Below are 17,462 nucleotides of genomic sequence, written 5' to 3' on the forward strand. Positions count from 1 at the left end.
CCCAGGATAGGACACAGGTCCCCTGTGTCTCACTCAGACTGCACCTTGGCCCGCCTTTTCCTTTGTTGCCACAGAGCAGGCCGTGCCTGGCTGTGCCTGTGTGACTGCCCTGTCCGCCTAATCCCTTGCTGGTAAGCAGGAGCTTACAAAGCAGGCTTCTGAGGGATGTGAAGTTCAGGGCAGAATGGGCATGCCGATCCTTCTCCTATCCAGCAGGTGGGGCTACCTGGTTGATCCTGCCTATAGCATATGCTTGTCTCAAAGATTAAGCCATGCATGTGTAGGTACACACGACCGGTGCAGTGAAACTGCAAATGGCTCATTAAATCAGTTATGGTTGAACGCTCTATCTGTTACTTGGATAACTGTGCTCATTTTAGAGCTAATGCATGCAGAAGAGAGATGACCTCCTGGGATGTGTGCATTCATCAGACCAAGACACATCTGGGCTCGCCTGACTGCTTTGATGACTCTAGATAATCTCTGGCTGATCGCATTACCCCCTAATGGAGATGATACAAACAGATGTCCTCTGAAACAAATTTTGATAGACTTTTCTGTGCCTACCAAAGTGACCACGGGTAACGGGGAATACAGTTTCTATTCTGGAGAGTGAGCCTGAGAAAAGGCTACCACATCTAAGGTTAGGCAGCAGACCGTCAAATTACCCTCTCTTGACTCGGGAAGGTAGTGACAAAATGTAATACAGGACTCCTTTGAGGCCATGTAATTGGAATGACTACACTTTAAATCCTTTACCAAGGATTCACAGGAGGGCAAGTCTGGTGCCAACAGCCATGGTAATTCCCGCTACAATAGAGGATATTAACGTTGCTGAAATAAATTAAAAAGCTTGTAATTGGATCATGAGATTGAGCTGGCTGTCCATGATGATGTGAGCATCGCCTGTCCCAGACCCTGTCTTTCATGCCCCCCTTGATGCTCTTGACTGAGTGTCATGGGGGTCCGAAGCATTTACTTTTTTTTAAATTAGTGTTCAAAGCAGGCCTATTGTCTGAATACTTCATCTAAGAATAATGGAATAGAACTCTGACTCTATTTTGTTGTTTTTCAGAACTGGGGACATGATTAAGAGGGATGTCTGGGGCCATTCGCACTGCACCACTAGAGGTGAAATTCTTGGACTGGTGCCAAGATTGTTTTAATTAATCATGAACAAAAGTCAGCGGGTCAAAGACAATCAGATACAGTCATAGTTCTGATCATAAACGATGCCAACTAGTGATCCAGTGGCGTTAGTCCCATAACCTGTGGAGCCGCTTATGGCAAACCAAAGTCTTTGGGCTCCAGGGGATGTATGGTTGCAAAGCTGAAACTTAGAGGAATCAATGGAAGGGCACCACCAGGAGGAGAGGCCATGGCTTAATTTGACTTAACACAGGAAACCTCACCCAGGCTGTGCAATGAAAGAATTGACAGACTGATAGCTCTTTCTCGATTCTGTGGGTGGTGGTGCATGGCCGTTCTTAGTTGGTGGGGCTATTTGTCAGGTTAATTTTGATGACAAATGAGACTCCCCATGCTAACTAGTTACATGACCCCCAGTTGCTGATGTTCAACTTCATAGAGGGACAAGTGAAGTTCAGCCACACGAGATCGGGCAATAAAAGGTCTGTAATGCCCTTAGATCTTTGTGGCTGCACTCATGCTATGCTGGATGGATCAGTATGTGTCTACCCTTTGCTGATGGGTGCAGGAAACCTGCTGAACGTTCATGATAGGGATTGGATTTATTTCCCAAGAAAGAAAAATTCCCAGTAAATGTGGGTCATAAGATTGGGTTGATTGAGTCTCTGCCCTTTGTATACACCGCCTGTCACTACAACCGATTCGATGCTTAATTACAGTCATGACTCATGGGTGGGGGTCCGGGGTTCTTCACAGGTGGGGTAATTTTAAATACATTTTAAAAAAGTTAACTTACCTTTACCGGCCCGGTCCAGCGTTGTCACTGCTTCTCTGCTCCACCTAGGAAGCAGGCAGCCTCCCTCCCCTCCCCTATGCCAATCATAATGCTGCAATGGCAGCATTGTGATTGGTTGGGGTGCTGACCACACAGGTGTCTATGGAGAGGCCATTTCCTCCATGTAGGCTGCATGCAGCCTACATGGAGAAAATGGAGAGTGCTTATGATTGGTTTGGTCAGCCCTGGGGCGGACCATACAGTAAGTGATCTCAGAGTGTGCAAGCCACGCCATAGAGCAGGACTGCCCGCCCGCCCACAACCAAACCCTTCTGCTTTCTCGCAGTGCGAGACGAAGAATCATAAAATGGTATTTATAACAATTTTATGTTTCTGCTTCTAGCACTGAGAGAAAGCAGTTGGGCGACGCTCCTCCACCCACATGGAGGTTGGCAATTGCTCTGGGGGAGGGTCGAGAAGACGATCAAACTTGACTATCTAGAGGAAGTAAAAGTTATAATCAGGTTTTTGTAGGTGAGCCTGCATAAGAATCATTAACGATGAGATGGCCAGAGTGACTGACACTGACAGCCCGAACACTCGGGCGTCTCCTGACGGAACCCAAGGCACAGGGCCCTGCCCTCCCCTGGTGCATTCTGGCCAGCAGAGTGGTCGGTGGTTGCTGAGTGCTTAGGTGAGGTCTGGGCACGTGGCGGGTTCCTTCACCCGAGAGGACCCAATTGACAAGTGAAGGACCATGGCGGGCAATGCCCTGTACCATATGCGAGGAGCACAATATGAGAGCTAGCCCTCCCAAGAGGGGATAACTGAAGGGCAGTGCCTCCCAAAGCTGGGACCCCCTGAAGGTCCTGCTGCCCGGGACCTCTTAAACCCAAACCCAGCCTGCTCAGTCTCAAGTGACTGAGGAGTGGCCTGCACTGTATAGCAGGGGAGCCTGAGTGAGAAGGACAAGAGTCATGAGGAAATCTCTGGCTTCCCTTGGTGGTATCCCCTTGAAGACAGTGTGAACTGCACTTATCAGTGGGAAGAGATGCTGCCTCTAGTCGCTTGAGCATCCATGCATGTATTGGAAGCGGGTGAGTTGCTTTGATGCTGTGGGGAAACCAGGCTCTTCTGCCCTCAATGCCTTCATCAGGACAAGGGAATCCCAGCCCCCTGGTATGACTTTGTGATACTGCCTAAGCTGTGGGCTCTCAACCTGCATGGATCGAGCACTGGCTCCCACCGGCATGGTGGTTGGCAAAGGGCTGATGTGCAGTTGGGGCAACCCAAACTCACTGATAAGTATCTGGTTGACTTGTCCCATGTGACTAGGCTGGGGTTTAAAGATTCGTGAGGCTCTGTGCGGGAGGGTTGTTGGTGGAGCTTCCTGCGTCGGCTACAGTGGTATCCTCTTACTCACCTGCCTGCTTTGGTGTTGGGGTGGGGCTGCTGGTCCGAGTGCCTGGAAACACTTTTTTAAATGTTGGAGTGTGACTTCCAGAGGGGAAGCGTGATGAGGTGCTGGGCTGTTTCACTGCCCGGGTGGTGGATGGCTGGTGCTGTCTTCATGCAAAAACAGTAAAAGAAGGCCCCTGAAAATAGATAAGGGGTGCGGAACAGGGAAAACACCTGTGGCGCAATTGGCTTGTAAATGAGATCCCGTGAATACACGTTGTGGCCCTGGGTTCCTGCTGGGGCTATGTCTATCTGAGGGTAGCTTAAACGTCAATCGCCCTGGGGCTCTACCTACGTGCAGTTGTAGCTGTTGCAGGGGGATCTGCTCCCTTTGTCCTACCTTGGTCAGACCGCTGATTGCCCATGCAGGGCCCCCCTTTCCAATGCAGAGGTACAACGCTGGTGTGCCTAGTCTTCCTTGCTTTATCGGATGGGTGCCCAGTCTGTCCCAGCCTAAAAACCATGGTGCCTGGCTGTGGGCTGCTTGTGGTTTTCTGTGGTGTTCCACAGCTGCCTGCGTGCACCATCTCGGATGCCCACTTCTGTGTCTTGGACTGGGAAGGTTCCCCTGTCTGTTTGCTTGTGCTGGTTTCCATGCTAGCCTCGCTGGGTTTGGTCTCCGATGTTTGAAAAGGTGTGCTGCTGTGACCCTCTTGTGCAAAAGAGGTTCCCCTATTCTTGCGATTATGGAATTGGTCCGACTCCCCATGCTTTGGCATCTAAGTCAGAAAAACCCCTGAACCGCAATGATACCTCAGTACTGTGGAGCCTCTGTTGGCCTAGAAAAGCTGGCCTCTAGGCCGGTGGGTTGCTCGCTCGGAGAGTGGAATGCTAATGGGAGGCACCCTTAGTGCACCGCAAGTTTGTGGGGAACCAGATGCTAAATCCATTGTAGACAACCTGATTGGCTGGGGACTTAACCCTCCTTAGCTCCCCAGGCTCGAACAGCAGGAAGGTGGATAGTCAGTGGACTGGGGTAACAGTTTATACCCAGGGCATGGTGAGAGCAGACTGGGATGATCCACATGCCCTTCTGGGATGTAGAGCGGAGACAGGACCCAACACGTAGGTCAAGGCCTATATCGGGGTAGGGTGACATCAGACTGGAGAGGAGTCTGGGACTCAAGTGGGCTGAACACCTTCTTTAATCCCACATAAGAGGTGGGCAAAACAATGGCTTTTGCGTGGAAAACCAGGGCTCCAGGCGCCAGGCAGGGTTACCTTCCCTACCCTGGTTAGGGTGGCAATGGACCGGGGAGGAGTCTGTGGCTCTTGCAGACTGAAGAACTTCCGTAATGCCCCGTTGGAAACCGATGGTACTACCCAGCAGGCAGGGCATCCTACACTGCCCAGGGCAGGTGGAGCCCCATTGCAAGGGTAAAAGGTTTCAAGATGTCCACAGTTAGCTTGTCAGTTTTGTGTGGACAAAAACGTCACAGGTGACAGTTCATTCTCAAAGCAAATCCAACCAATGGATGAGTATGGGTGTGCCAACTAAGTGAAACATGCCGCTCTAAGTGTACTGGGGATGCTCAGACGTGAGTCCCAGGCACTCCACACCACTGGAATCAAGCTAGCCGGGCTGATGAGAGGTGTTACCTCGAAACCGGGCCGGTCCTCGGATGCTTGTTTCCGTTCTGGGAAGGACATGGCTTTTGTAGTTCGGACTGGACTTTTCCCATGGGGCACAGGGTCAGCGCTGATTTGCATATCGCCATTGTCTAACCCAGGGTGGTGTGGAGTGGAAAAACGATGGATTTGGGCCCAGATCTTTGGACTGGGGTGAATGTGTGACATTGATCCACATTCTGTCCATCATTGTTGTGTTTGCAGTTACCGCTCTAAGTGTACTGGGGATGCTCAGACGTGAGTCCCAGGCACTCCACACCACTGGAATCAAGCTAGCCGGGCTGATGAGAGGTGTTACCTCGAAACCGGGCCGGTCCTCGGATGCTTGTTTCCGTTCTGGGAAGGACATGGCTTTTGTAGTTCGGACTGGACTGTTCCCATGGGGCACAGGGTCAGCGCTGATTTGCATATCGCCATTGTCTAACCCAGGGTGGTGTGGAGTGGAAAAACGATGGATTTGGGCCCAGATCTTTGGACTGGGGTGAATGTGTGACATTGATCCACATTCTGTCCATCATTGTTGTGTTTGCAGTTACCGAACTAAGTGAAACATGTCACCAGTCCAGCCTTCATCATTTGAATTACGCCCAGGCCTAGTCTGCACCCAGAGGCACATGGAGAGGCACCACCCACCTAGATTTCCAAGTTATGTGGATGGTAATTGTCATAAGCAATTACCATCCACATAATTTTCTTTTTTTTGTATTTAAATAAGGGCTTTAAGCCCATGCCGGGTGCTGCCCTTAGTGCATGGCTGCCTCTAGTCCTTGCTGAGGTGAGTGTCAGGCAGCCTATCACTCTTGAGAGGGACACATACTATATAGTGAGCATATGTCACACAGCATTTTCATTTTCTAATGTAATCCCTAAGCAGGCTAACAGATAGTCCCAGGCTTGCGCCATATCCGTAGGTCCCCGCCCTCATTTTGCCTCATTCATCAGTACACCGCTCTCATACTCCACCCATCTGACAAGGTCTTTTCTCCATTTTTCTATACTCGGTCCCTTGATGGCCTGCCAATGTAGTGTTATCCGGCGCTAAGCTAGCATCAAAGCAAGGTCAATAAATCTGGTTGTGACCTTACATCCGGCTGGACATTGGTATAATCAGCAGTGCTGTAAAACGTATTGAACTTACCTGACATAAGTTATGCTCTATGCAGGAAGTAAAAGATGATTAACTTAAATCTAATGTTTCAAGAAATCTTGTGTACCTGCTCCAATATTTTCACCTAGTCCACATGCGCAATTGGCCCACCCATATCTGCTGGCCATTTATACTGCAGCCCTACTAGTGTAGAAATAATATCTGCTCGAAGCGCCCTTAACAACCCTGAGATTGCCTTATGAGTACCTGTGGTGCTGCAGATTATATGACAGTTGTGGTGTCTGGGTGGTTCATTCTGTCCGGACCACCAGTGTTTTCTGATTGTCGCTACTATCAAGTCATTTTTGGGTGCTGGAAATGCTCCCCAAAGTCTTCTTCTACACAGCACAGGCTACAACTGAAGTAAGTGTTTATATGCGCTGCATTTAATATGATGTATTGAGAGTAAAATTGAGTGCTGGGATGTATAGCCCCCTCAATTCTAGGGGCCTCATTTATGAGGCTGTGCGTCACTTTTACGCCGCCGGTGAGTCACTTTTTGTGACGCATCGGCGGCGTAAAACATGCCTCCTGTTGCACACTATTTACAAAGTGACGCATCTAAGCAGATGCGTCACTTTGTAAACCCCTGCGCTACATTATACCTGCGTCAGGTATAATGTATGCAGAGGGGGCGTTCCCCCGCAAAAAGCCTCATAATAGTGACGCAGTGAAATCTATGAGATTTCACGGCGTCACTTTTAGGACGCTGTTGCGTCAAAATCTTGCACCTGCCTCACAGCAGGCGTAAGACTGACGCAAGCCCTTTCACATGGGGCTTTCCCCATGTGAAAGGACGCATTGCTGGAGTTGCAAGTCCTTGCGCAATGATGCGTCATATTGTAAATATGACGCATCATTGGGGTCGCAAGGAGGTCGCAATGAAAAGTGACGCATCGCTGTTTTCTCGCAGCGATGCGTCACTTTTCATAAATGAGGCCCGTGGTCTTCTAAATGACCCTTGGGCCATACACCACACGCCAAAGGTTCCACTGCCAAAGCAAATGACAGCAGCAACAGTGGGGAACCCTGCCACAGTCCTCGACCTCCTGTATACACCTTTGAGATCAAGCCACCCGTCTTGACCTGGGCCATGGGGTTCGAGTACACAATTTTAGTCCAGCACGCAAATCCTCTCCCTAGTTTCATTCTCACCTTGTAAAGGGACTGCCAGTCCAGGCTATCAAAGGCTTTCTCGATATCTGTCACTATCACCACTGCAGGGCTGTTACCAACTGTGTCCTCCATCAGAATATTTAAAAGCTGCCTTATATTATTGGCCATACTATGGCCTGGAATAATGCCTGCCTGGTCCTGATGTATCAGTCGTGGCATGTGGGGCAGGAGCCGGGTGGCCAGTATGAGGCTAAAGATTTTATAATGGACATTTAGTTGAAACAGCCATTACATCGCACGCGTTACTATGCATGTGATTACAACGCAGTCGTTACAACGACCGCGTTGTTACATCGCAGTACATTACAACGCAAGTCGTTACATCGACTTGCTTTAGGGGGTGCGCTAACATAAGGAATAGTATAATTTACTATTTCAGCACCTACCCTACTGTAGCACACACTGTAGTTGGAATGGTAAACAGGTGGGGTGGTGTGAGAGGCTACCCCCCTGTCCTTGTAACAACACAGCCCAACAAAATACTATGCACCTTATGTTATTTTGCACATTATATAAAGACCCTAGGGTGTGTTTTCTTAACCAATTTTAAACGAAAATTGTTTCTGATCCCATAGAGAGGGTTTTAATTACTTACATTCCCTAGCAAATGCTTCCATATGTAGCTCTGTGCTTAGTTTTATACAAATTGTTTTTATAATAAGGAAACGATATGCAATGTAAAAGTACGTAATTGGGTGTTTTATTGTCTGCAAAAGATATTATTTATGTTTTTTTTGTAAATATTGTCTTATTTTATGATTGTATGTCTTCATTGTGAACTTTTATGATTCATCTGGAATCGAATAAAGGCTTCTGACTGACTGGTAAAATATACTATTCCTAAGTCCAAGGCGCCCCCTACAGCAAATCGATTTAACAAATTGCATTGTAATGTACAGCGATGTCACAACACGGTCGTTGTAACAACCGTGTTGTAATCGCATGCGTTGTAAATGCATACGATGTAAAGTGTCCTATTCACATTTAGCATTTACAAAGGTCTATAGTCCCCTATATCATGTGGATGACCCTGCGTATGCAGTGGGATCAACGTACCTCTTGTGCATGCAGGTAGGCATTTGAGTTCCTTCACCACTTATGAACCCTCCACAAATTTAGGGTCTAAGTTATGAATATAAGTGACGTAGGACTGTACAGGGAGTCCATCGGACCCTGGCACCTTCCCTCAGGCCATATTTTTCACTGCTGCTTTATTTCATCTACTGTAATATATTCACCCAGCTTCTTTGCCTCCTCTTCTAAATTAATAACTGGAAGGGGCATGGGTTAAAAAAATTGTCACCCTCTTCTGGTTTCTGATAGGGATCATCTGTGTATAGGGGAGCATAGCACTGCTCGAACTGGTCGCTAATGTCCTCCTGCTTACATAACCTTATATACCCTTCCCCCTGTGTCATGTTTCAAGCTCTAATATCATCAAACCATGTTTTGTGGAATTTGACAACCAGGCAAACAGGGTGCCATACCTGTCCTGCTCATCGTATGGCTGAACCATATACTCCCGACAATCAAAACAGCAACGTTTTTCAATATACTCTGCAAGTTTCTCTTTCGCCGCTAGCAGTGTTTGTTGCAGTATAGGCTTCCCTGGTCACTCCCTCTCTACAGAACAGAGTGACATTTCCTGGACTTCAACATCTCGCACCAGAGTCTTATGCACCACCACCATTGCATTGCCCCCCTAATTATAGTTTTAATGGCATCCCACTCCAACTGTGTTGTTGTGACTGTATTCTAATTTTTGGCAAAATAATTTCTATCCCCTCCCTGATAGTATGTTGACAGTCCTGGTCCTTGAGGGACTCGATCTTCAGTATTCAGTTAGGAATGCATGAGCGTTCCAACACCCACACAAATGGCACCAGAGTCTTATGCACCACCACCATTGCATTGCCCCCCTAATTATAGTTTTAATGGCATCCCACTCCAACTGTGTTGTTGTGACTGTATTCTAATTTTTGGCAAAATAATTTCTATCCCCTCCCTGATAGTATGTTGACAGTCCTGGTCCTTGAGGGACTCGATCTTCAGTATTCAGTTAGGAATGCATGAGCGTTCCAACACCCACACAAATGACATAAGGGTAGGATTGTGATCTGATATCGTTCGAGTCACATAATCAACATTTTGAAGTGTTATATGAACATCTGGTGTGCAGAGAAAAGTGTCTAGGTGAACATGCTGCTCATGCATCCCTGAGAAGGAGTAGTCTCCATCTATTGGATGAGATTACCTACATGAATCCATGACCCCCCACAGTGGGCCTGCCAGTTGCAGAACTGGGGAGTTGTGCAAAGGCAGATGGGATCTATGTAACGCAGGGTCTTCTACACTATTAAAATTCCATCCAAAGATCATCAACTACAAATACAGAGAGCAATGACACTTGACAGTCCATCTAAAAAAAACGTGCTCCGTTTTAGGGGCATAGACATTCACTATGGTTGCATGCTGGACGTATGTTTATGTGAATGCTTTTATATGTGCTCATTTGTGGATGGTAAGTGATGTATGGAGTGCAATATGGTGGACCCCGTATGAGGACAGCAAACCACCATCTACATGCAATGAGTTTCAGAGAGGTTGGAAATGACATGACGTGGGCACGTGATGTTGGTGGCCCCAGGGCTGTCATTTCCCTATAAGAGCACTCGTGCTCAGTGGAAAATGATCATTTTCCCCTGAATCACAAAATGGATTGGGCAGCCATAATCTAGCTCCAAACATCAGAGAAAGTGTAAGCCTTCAGGAAAATAGATGGCAATAACTTAGGTAAACTGAGATGTGTTGTTGCAGGGGGTGCCAGAGACCTAGGTCGGAAACTTCTGTTCCCCGGCCTCCGAGTGAGGAGTGGGAGGGATGGAAGTAGAGGGCAGGAGAAAGTAAGAGAGGGCGCAAGCTAGAGAAAGGAGGGTTGGAAAAGCTGGAAATGAGAACGGTGAAAGAGAAAAGGTGTAAGACTAGGGAGAGACAGGAAGGTTGACTGCGAGGCAGATGAGAGAGAAGACGCGCCAAGGGTTGGCTTGCAATATTAGAACTTTTAAAGGCCCGTCTGCACCTGAATCTTGGGGGTTCGTCACAAATCGAGATTGAAACAAACATTGTAAATAACCCATGAGCCATTTATTGAACCTCCTACTGCCTACCAATGGGCAGGCATTTTCCTTCATTTTTTTTGAGCGTGTAACCTCTGTCCTCTGTTTTACACCCGATTCTGGACACCCTGATTATCTTAACAGTCAGTAAAATGGCTCAGTGGGTTAAAGCAGCCACCTTAGGGATCTTTGCTTAACTTAAGTTTGATTCCCAACCTCGCCTATTTGCTTTCCTAGCCAATGAACTAAGCACAGTCAGGGGGAGGTACAGTGGTTTTAGCCATAATAACAAGCATTGGAATAGCCAATAGGTCTCGCTTTTGGGACCTTATAAGTGTTTAGCCATGCGACAGTTGATGTTGTTGCACCAAGGATATTGTGCTGCATAACGGCGAGCTGTGAACCTGATAAGTGTTAGGACAGTGCGTGGGGCAGGTGGGTAAGTACGGCCAGCTTTGAACCTGATGATAAGTGTTAGGACAGAGTGGGGGGCAAGGGAGTAAGCACGGCGAGCTTTGAACCTGATGATCACTGTTAGGACAGAGCGGGGGCAGGGAGGTAAGCACGGCGAGCTTTGAACCTGATGATAAAAGTTTTAGGACAGAGCGGGGGCAGGGGAGTAAGCACGGCGAGCTTTGAACCTGATGGTAAGTGTTAGGACAGAGCGGGGGGCAGGGGATAAGCACGGCGAGCTTTGAACCTGATGATCAGTTTTAGGACAGAGCTGGGGGATAAGCACGGCGAGCTTTGAACCTGATGATCAGTGTTAGGACAGAGCAGGGGGCAGGGGGATAATCACGGCGAGCTTTGAACCTGATGATAAGTGTTAGGACAGAGTGGCGGGCAGGGGGGTAAGCACGGCGAGCTTTGAACCTGATGATAAGTGTTAGGACAGAGCGGGGGCAGGGGGGGTAAGCATGGCAAGCTTTGAACTTGATGATAATTGTTAGGACAGAGCGTGGGGCAGGGGGGTAAGCACGGCGAGCTTTGAATCTGCTGATAAGTGTTAGGCAGGGGGTAAGCACAGTGAGCTTTGAACCTGATGATAAGTGTTAGGACAGAGCGGGGGGCAGAGGGGGTAAGCAAGGCGAGCTTTGAACCTGATGATAAATGTTAGGATAGAGCAGTGGCAGGGGGTAAGCACGGCAAGCTTTGAACCTGCTGATAAGTGTTAGGACAGAGCGTGGGGCAAGGGGGTAAGCAAGGCGAGCTTTGAACCTGCTGATAAGTGTTAGGCAGTGGGTAAGCACAGTGAGCTTTGAACCTTGATGATAAGTGTTAGGACAGAGCGGGGGGCAGAGGGGGTAAGCAAGGCGAGCTTTGAACTTGATGATAATTGTTAGGACAGAGCGCAGGGCAGGGGGGTAAGCACGGCGAGCTTTGAACCTGCTGATAAGTGTTAGGCAGGGGGTAAGCAAAGTGAGCTTTGAACCTGATGATAAGTGTTAGGACAGAGCGGGGGGCAGAGGGGGTAAGCAAGGCGAGCTTTGAACCTGATGATAAATGTTAGGATAGAGCAGTGGCAGGGGGTAAGCACGGCGAGCTTTGAACCTGAGGATAAGTGCTAGGACAAAGCGGAGGGCAGGGGGGTAAGCAGGCGAGCTTTGAACCTGATGATATGTGTTAGGACAGAGCGGGGGCAGGGGGGTAAGCACGGCAAGCTTTGAACCTGATGCTAAGTGTTAGGACAGAGCGGGGGGCAAGGGGGTAAGCACGGCGAGCTTTGAACCTGATGATCAGTGTTAGGACAGAGCAGGGGCAGGGGGGTAAACACGGCGAGCTTTGAACCTAATGATAAGTGTTAAGATAGAGCGGGGCAGAGGGGGTAAGCCGGCGAGCTTTGAACCTGATGATAACTGTTAGGACAGAGCAGGGGCAGAGGGGGTAAGCACTATGTATTAAGGGTAAAGTGACCGCTTCTATGACATACCTAAAGCTGCTGGTTGAGAAGCTTGCAATTGACCCAGCTTCTCTTCCCCTCCCCTCTGAAAAAGGGGGGAGAAGGAGGAGAGAAGAGCTGCAGAGTGAAGCTGCTCGAAGACTCTGACCTTGAAGCCTAGAGGTGGGGGCCAGAGGAGCGAGCAGCCCAGAGTGGAAAGGGAGACAGGGACTCTTGTTTTCAAGAAATGAAATGCACTGTTCATGCCCTATTGACAAACTTCCATGGCATGATTAGTGGTGAGGCTTGCAAACAGGAGTAGTTTCCCTCCTCCCTATCCAAAATGAGCCTGACTGCAGCATTTTGTACATGCTGAAGTTGAGACAGCAGATTATGGGTAGCACCTAGAACAAGTACATTGGCATAATACAATCTGGAGGTGGTTAGTGGTTCTACAATCCCCTTGCGAGTTTCTATTTGGAGATGTTTTCCTTAGGGATTTTAACAAACCAAAGCAGGTAGCTCCAGGGGTCTTAATGTGTGGGTTTGAAGGGCAGAACCATTTCAATCAGACCCCCCAGATTAATGACCATTGTAGATGGGATGGGAGCAGGCCCTAAATCAGAAGACCAAAGTTGCATTGCATCGAGAGGGAAGACATCAGGATTTCGGATTTATCAGAATTGAGTTGTAGGCAGTTGTTATGCATCCACTGAGCAATGGGCGCAAGACAGCCCTCAAAGTCCCCAATTACAGTATTGTTGAGCTGATGAAAGGCTAGCATAAGTTGCATATTATCAGCGTACGAGATGATGTTCATACCCAGTCTTTGCGCAATTGAAGCTAATGGGGCAAGATAGAAATTGATAACGGTATGGCTTGATGATGATCCCTGAGGAACACCACAGTTTGACTCAAGACTGGGAGGTGAAGGGAGAGAAGAATACCGCATGTTGGCTATCGGCTAGAGAGGAGCACAGCCATTCCAGACAGCAGCCATGATTCCTGCCTGATCCAGCTTTGTAAAAGGATCTTCTGCGAGACAGTGTCGAAAGTGTCTGAAAGATCTAATAAGATGAACACCGCTTTCACGCGTCAAGGTTGCCTCTGATGTATTCTGTGACTTCAAGCAATTCCTTGCTGAAACCAGCATGGAAGCCCGACTGGGTGGGATGTAGAATCTTGTATTGTACCACATACTTGTGATTGAACAATTCACCAAGGATTCTTACATCTTGCCAAGATGCAAAAAGAGAGAGACATGGGTCTATCATTCCTCAGAATGCGTGGTCGGCATTGACCTTTTTTAAAAGAGGGATTACAAGTGCCTTTTTACAATTAAGAGGCTCAGTACCACATTCTAAAGACAGATTACAAAGAGCATTGCTTCGAGGATTAATCGATGAGGCTGCCTTGGTGAGCATAAAAGGGGGACAGGGAACAAGTGTTGAGCCAGATTTGGTTCTATGGTTTGTGTGCTCTGATTCAGCTAAAGAGAATGGTTCGAATGACTCAAGTCACAGCATCATCTTGACTCGAGACGCAATGTGTGATCTTAGCCTACCCCAATTAGTTGCGGGTGCCACGTCATAACCTGGATCAGATATTCTCTAACTACCCCCACGGTTGGCTCTCCCCTTCCACTGGTCTGACCATTTCTTAGTGCATTTCCAGGTATCCATCTCTATGGCCTACTGGGCTGTAATGTTTCCTTGCTTAAAGAGGTCAGAAGAGCTCTAATAGCCCTGCCCAACCTTAGACACTAGTGCATTGACTGGAGCACAATTCAGCAGTGTTCTCAAATGATGGAATTCCCACCAACTAACAAGAATTTACCCAAGACTAAAAGTGGTTTGCAGCAATTAAAAATGAAGATTAAAAAGAGTAGCAAAAATAGCACCAACAAGACTAATTAGGTAACCCTACCTCCTGGCTGATTACACTATTCATGTCATCAGTGTGTAGGATTACAATTAAATATAAAAGAATCACTCAGTCCTGTAATGAGGTTGACATGTTTCCGCCCTACATAAATTCTCTTCAAGAACAAAGCTGTCTCCATGTTCGACTTATCACCTAACTGTGAACTTTAGTCAACCTTTAACAAGTCTTCGAAATAAAGACAAATGTCCTACTAAATTTAAATAAAATAATAGACCAGGTAAGTAGATGGTTGGGTCAACTTTCCACCATCCGAATAGAACATATGGAGATAGAAATGGATTAAAGTAATGAAATATACTACAACCTATACAACTCGGTAGATCTAAAAATACTTATCTTTGCAAAGTATTAAAGCTCAATTTTTTCAAATGATCTGTTGTTATCCCCGTTGTAATAACTCAGCACAAATAAAAAGTAAAGTAAACCATGCAGCGCCCTACCCTTGCTCTTGCATTACTCTTAGTCAATTGCTAATATATTCTTACCCATTCTAGGTTGGTATTGCTCTTAGCACGCAGGTTAGGAACCTGCCAATTCTGTAAATAATGCAGAGCTCATATCCATATTAGCTAGGGCCTTTTGTATATGTGCAGGCTATGGCGTTTTTTTCTCCAATAAAGCTTGGAAGCTGCATATAAGAAACTCCTTTAGAGTCGTATATTTATGTGTTAAGGTTTCATTAGTTTGTTATGAAGCGTACATTGTATATCTGAGAAGGTGTACTCTAGGATTAGCCTTCCCTCTACTATTAGTTGGTAATGGGTACCAAGAGGATAAGGAGGTACTCGGCCTCAAGGAAATTTGCCCTCAAATTTTGAAAGACAAATGGAAGGGTTCCTACATCCTACAAGGTGATTAAGAAGATTTCTGATACTTGGTTGGCACAGATGCACAAGGGAACTAATGAGGGTGTGCGATGTGAACCTCCTTGAGCCATAACTCAGGCCAGACCACAAGGTTAACACCCTGGCAATTTGCAGAAGAGGTCAAGCAGGAGCGTTAGCACCTCCCCATCGATTGCACAGTGATGAGAACGATGGTTCAACAGAAGAGATGAAGACTGCCTCTGATCTGACTCATGACCAAAAGATGGTTCAACAGAAGAGATGAAGACTGCCTCTGATCTGACTCATGAGCAAAAGATGGTTCAACAGAAGAGATGAAGACTGCCTCTGATCTGACTCGTGACCAAAGGGTACAGTATGCAGTTGGCTCCTTCTTCTCACACACCTCAGGGTTAACTCCAGTATGTGACCATGGCTTAGGTATGCACACTGAGACATGAGACAGAGACTTGGATATAGTTTGCCTGTGAGAAGGAATGGATGTCAAACCAGGTACAGGAATACATCAATGCATAGGTGGGCAACATGTTGGATTGCGGAGAGATTGAACACTCCTGTGGGCCATGACTAGTCCAGTTTACTAGTAACTAATTAAGGGTTAAGGGAGCTCTGCTTTAGGCGATCAATACCGCCATGAAGGACACCCGTCCTATCCCTATGCATTTAGTATGTGTGCAGAATAATTGTATTGGATTCTTGAGCGCTAAATAAGATGTTAATGTAATAAATGTCAACCTTAATAAGATGTAAAGAAAATACAGTTTATTAGGACATTAAATGACATGCTTTGAAAGTGTTTGATATTTTCTTTATATGTTGTGTGCTGGCCATTTTGGTTTCCTTTACTTTTCTAACCAAAGAGCACATTCATGGTGGGCTATTTTCAGGAATCTCCTAATTCACCATAATGAAGGTAAAGAAAATTACATCAGGCATAGGAGGATGGGAAATAGGCGCTAACGGTATGTGTGAGTAAAGTTGTAGCAGGTTTAACATCTTCGAGAAAGGAGAAAAAGAAGTCCTGCCTCAAGGTGAACAAATGCACATACGATAAAAGTACTGCTATAAATGCAAACATTAAAGCCTTGGGGCCTCATTTATGAAAAGTGACGCCTCGCTGCGTGAAAACAGCGATGTGTAACTTTTCATTGCGCCCTCCTTGCGACATGCTGGATGCGTCATATTTACAGTATGATGCCTCATGTCACAAGGAGTTACAGATACGTCAGTATTTCTGATGTATCTGTAGGCGCAAAAATTATGCATTGCTGGAGTGTGTCACTAAAGTGACACAACCCCAACAATGTGTCCTTTCACATGGGGCAAGCCCCATGAGAAAGGGCCTGCATCAGTCTTTCGCCTGCTAGGGCCTGCGTCAGTCTTTCGCCTGCTGTGAGGCAGGCGTAAGATATTGACGCAATGGCGTCCTAGAATGGACGCAGTGAAATATCATAGATTTCACTGCGTCACTTCTATAAGGCTTACTTGTGTGAGAATGCCCCCCTGCATACATTATACCTGACGCAGGCATAATGTAGCGCAGGGGTTTACAAAATGTAAATAGAACGCAACAGGGGGCTTGTTTTACGCTGCAGTTGCATCACAAAAATTGACGCAACAGCAACGCAAAACTGACGCATGGCCTTATAAATAAGGCCCTTGGAGTCTAACAAGAACATTTTACAAAAAGGAAAAGCTTTTGGGGAAATAGTCTTTGCTATGGCGACATGCTTAAGTATATGTGTGTCACTTGCCTACCCAACCATGAAACCTCTTAATATGGTTAATTTAGTAACAATACATTATTTTCAAGGAAGTGGCCAGAGGCTGGTGAATGTGCTGTGGGTGTACAGGGGAAAAGTGCCCATTTGGATACTGTGGGCCTCATTTATGAAAATTGTTGCATCGCTGTGGGAAAACAGCGCTGCTACACTTTTCAGTGAGCCATCATTGCGACACCATGGATGCGCCGTATTTTCTGTACGGTGTTCCGTGTTGCAAGGATTTACATATACTTCAGTGTCCTGACGTATCTGTAGGAGCAAAATTGGCGCATTGCTGGAGTGTATCCGAAAACAGACGCAACTCCAGCAATGTGTCTTTTTACATGGGACAAGCCCTATGTGAAAAGCCCTGTGTCACTCCTTACGCCTGCTTTAAGCAGGTGTAATGATTTGACATAGTGATGCCCTAGAAGTGGCAGTGAAATCTATGAGATTTCACTGTGTCATTTCTACATGGGTTTCCTGCATTGGAACGCCCACCCTGCGTACATTATACCTGGTGCAGGTATAATGTAGCGCAGGGGTATACAAAGTGACACATCTGCCTAGATGCACTGAAA

At 46.9% G+C, this 17,462-nt stretch overlaps 1 pseudogene; it reads left to right on the forward strand.

Moving 5' to 3' along the window:
- The first annotated feature begins 223 nt into the window (after nt 1–223).
- On the forward strand, nt 224–1,917 carry LOC144757160 (18S ribosomal RNA; annotated as a pseudogene).
- The last annotated feature ends 15,545 nt before the right edge of the window (nt 1,918–17,462 follow it).

The sequence above is a fragment of the Lissotriton helveticus genome, chromosome 5_1 (genome assembly GCF_964261635.1).
Source record: "Lissotriton helveticus chromosome 5_1, aLisHel1.1, whole genome shotgun sequence".
In the NCBI taxonomy this organism is placed as follows: Eukaryota; Metazoa; Chordata; class Amphibia; order Caudata; family Salamandridae; genus Lissotriton; species Lissotriton helveticus.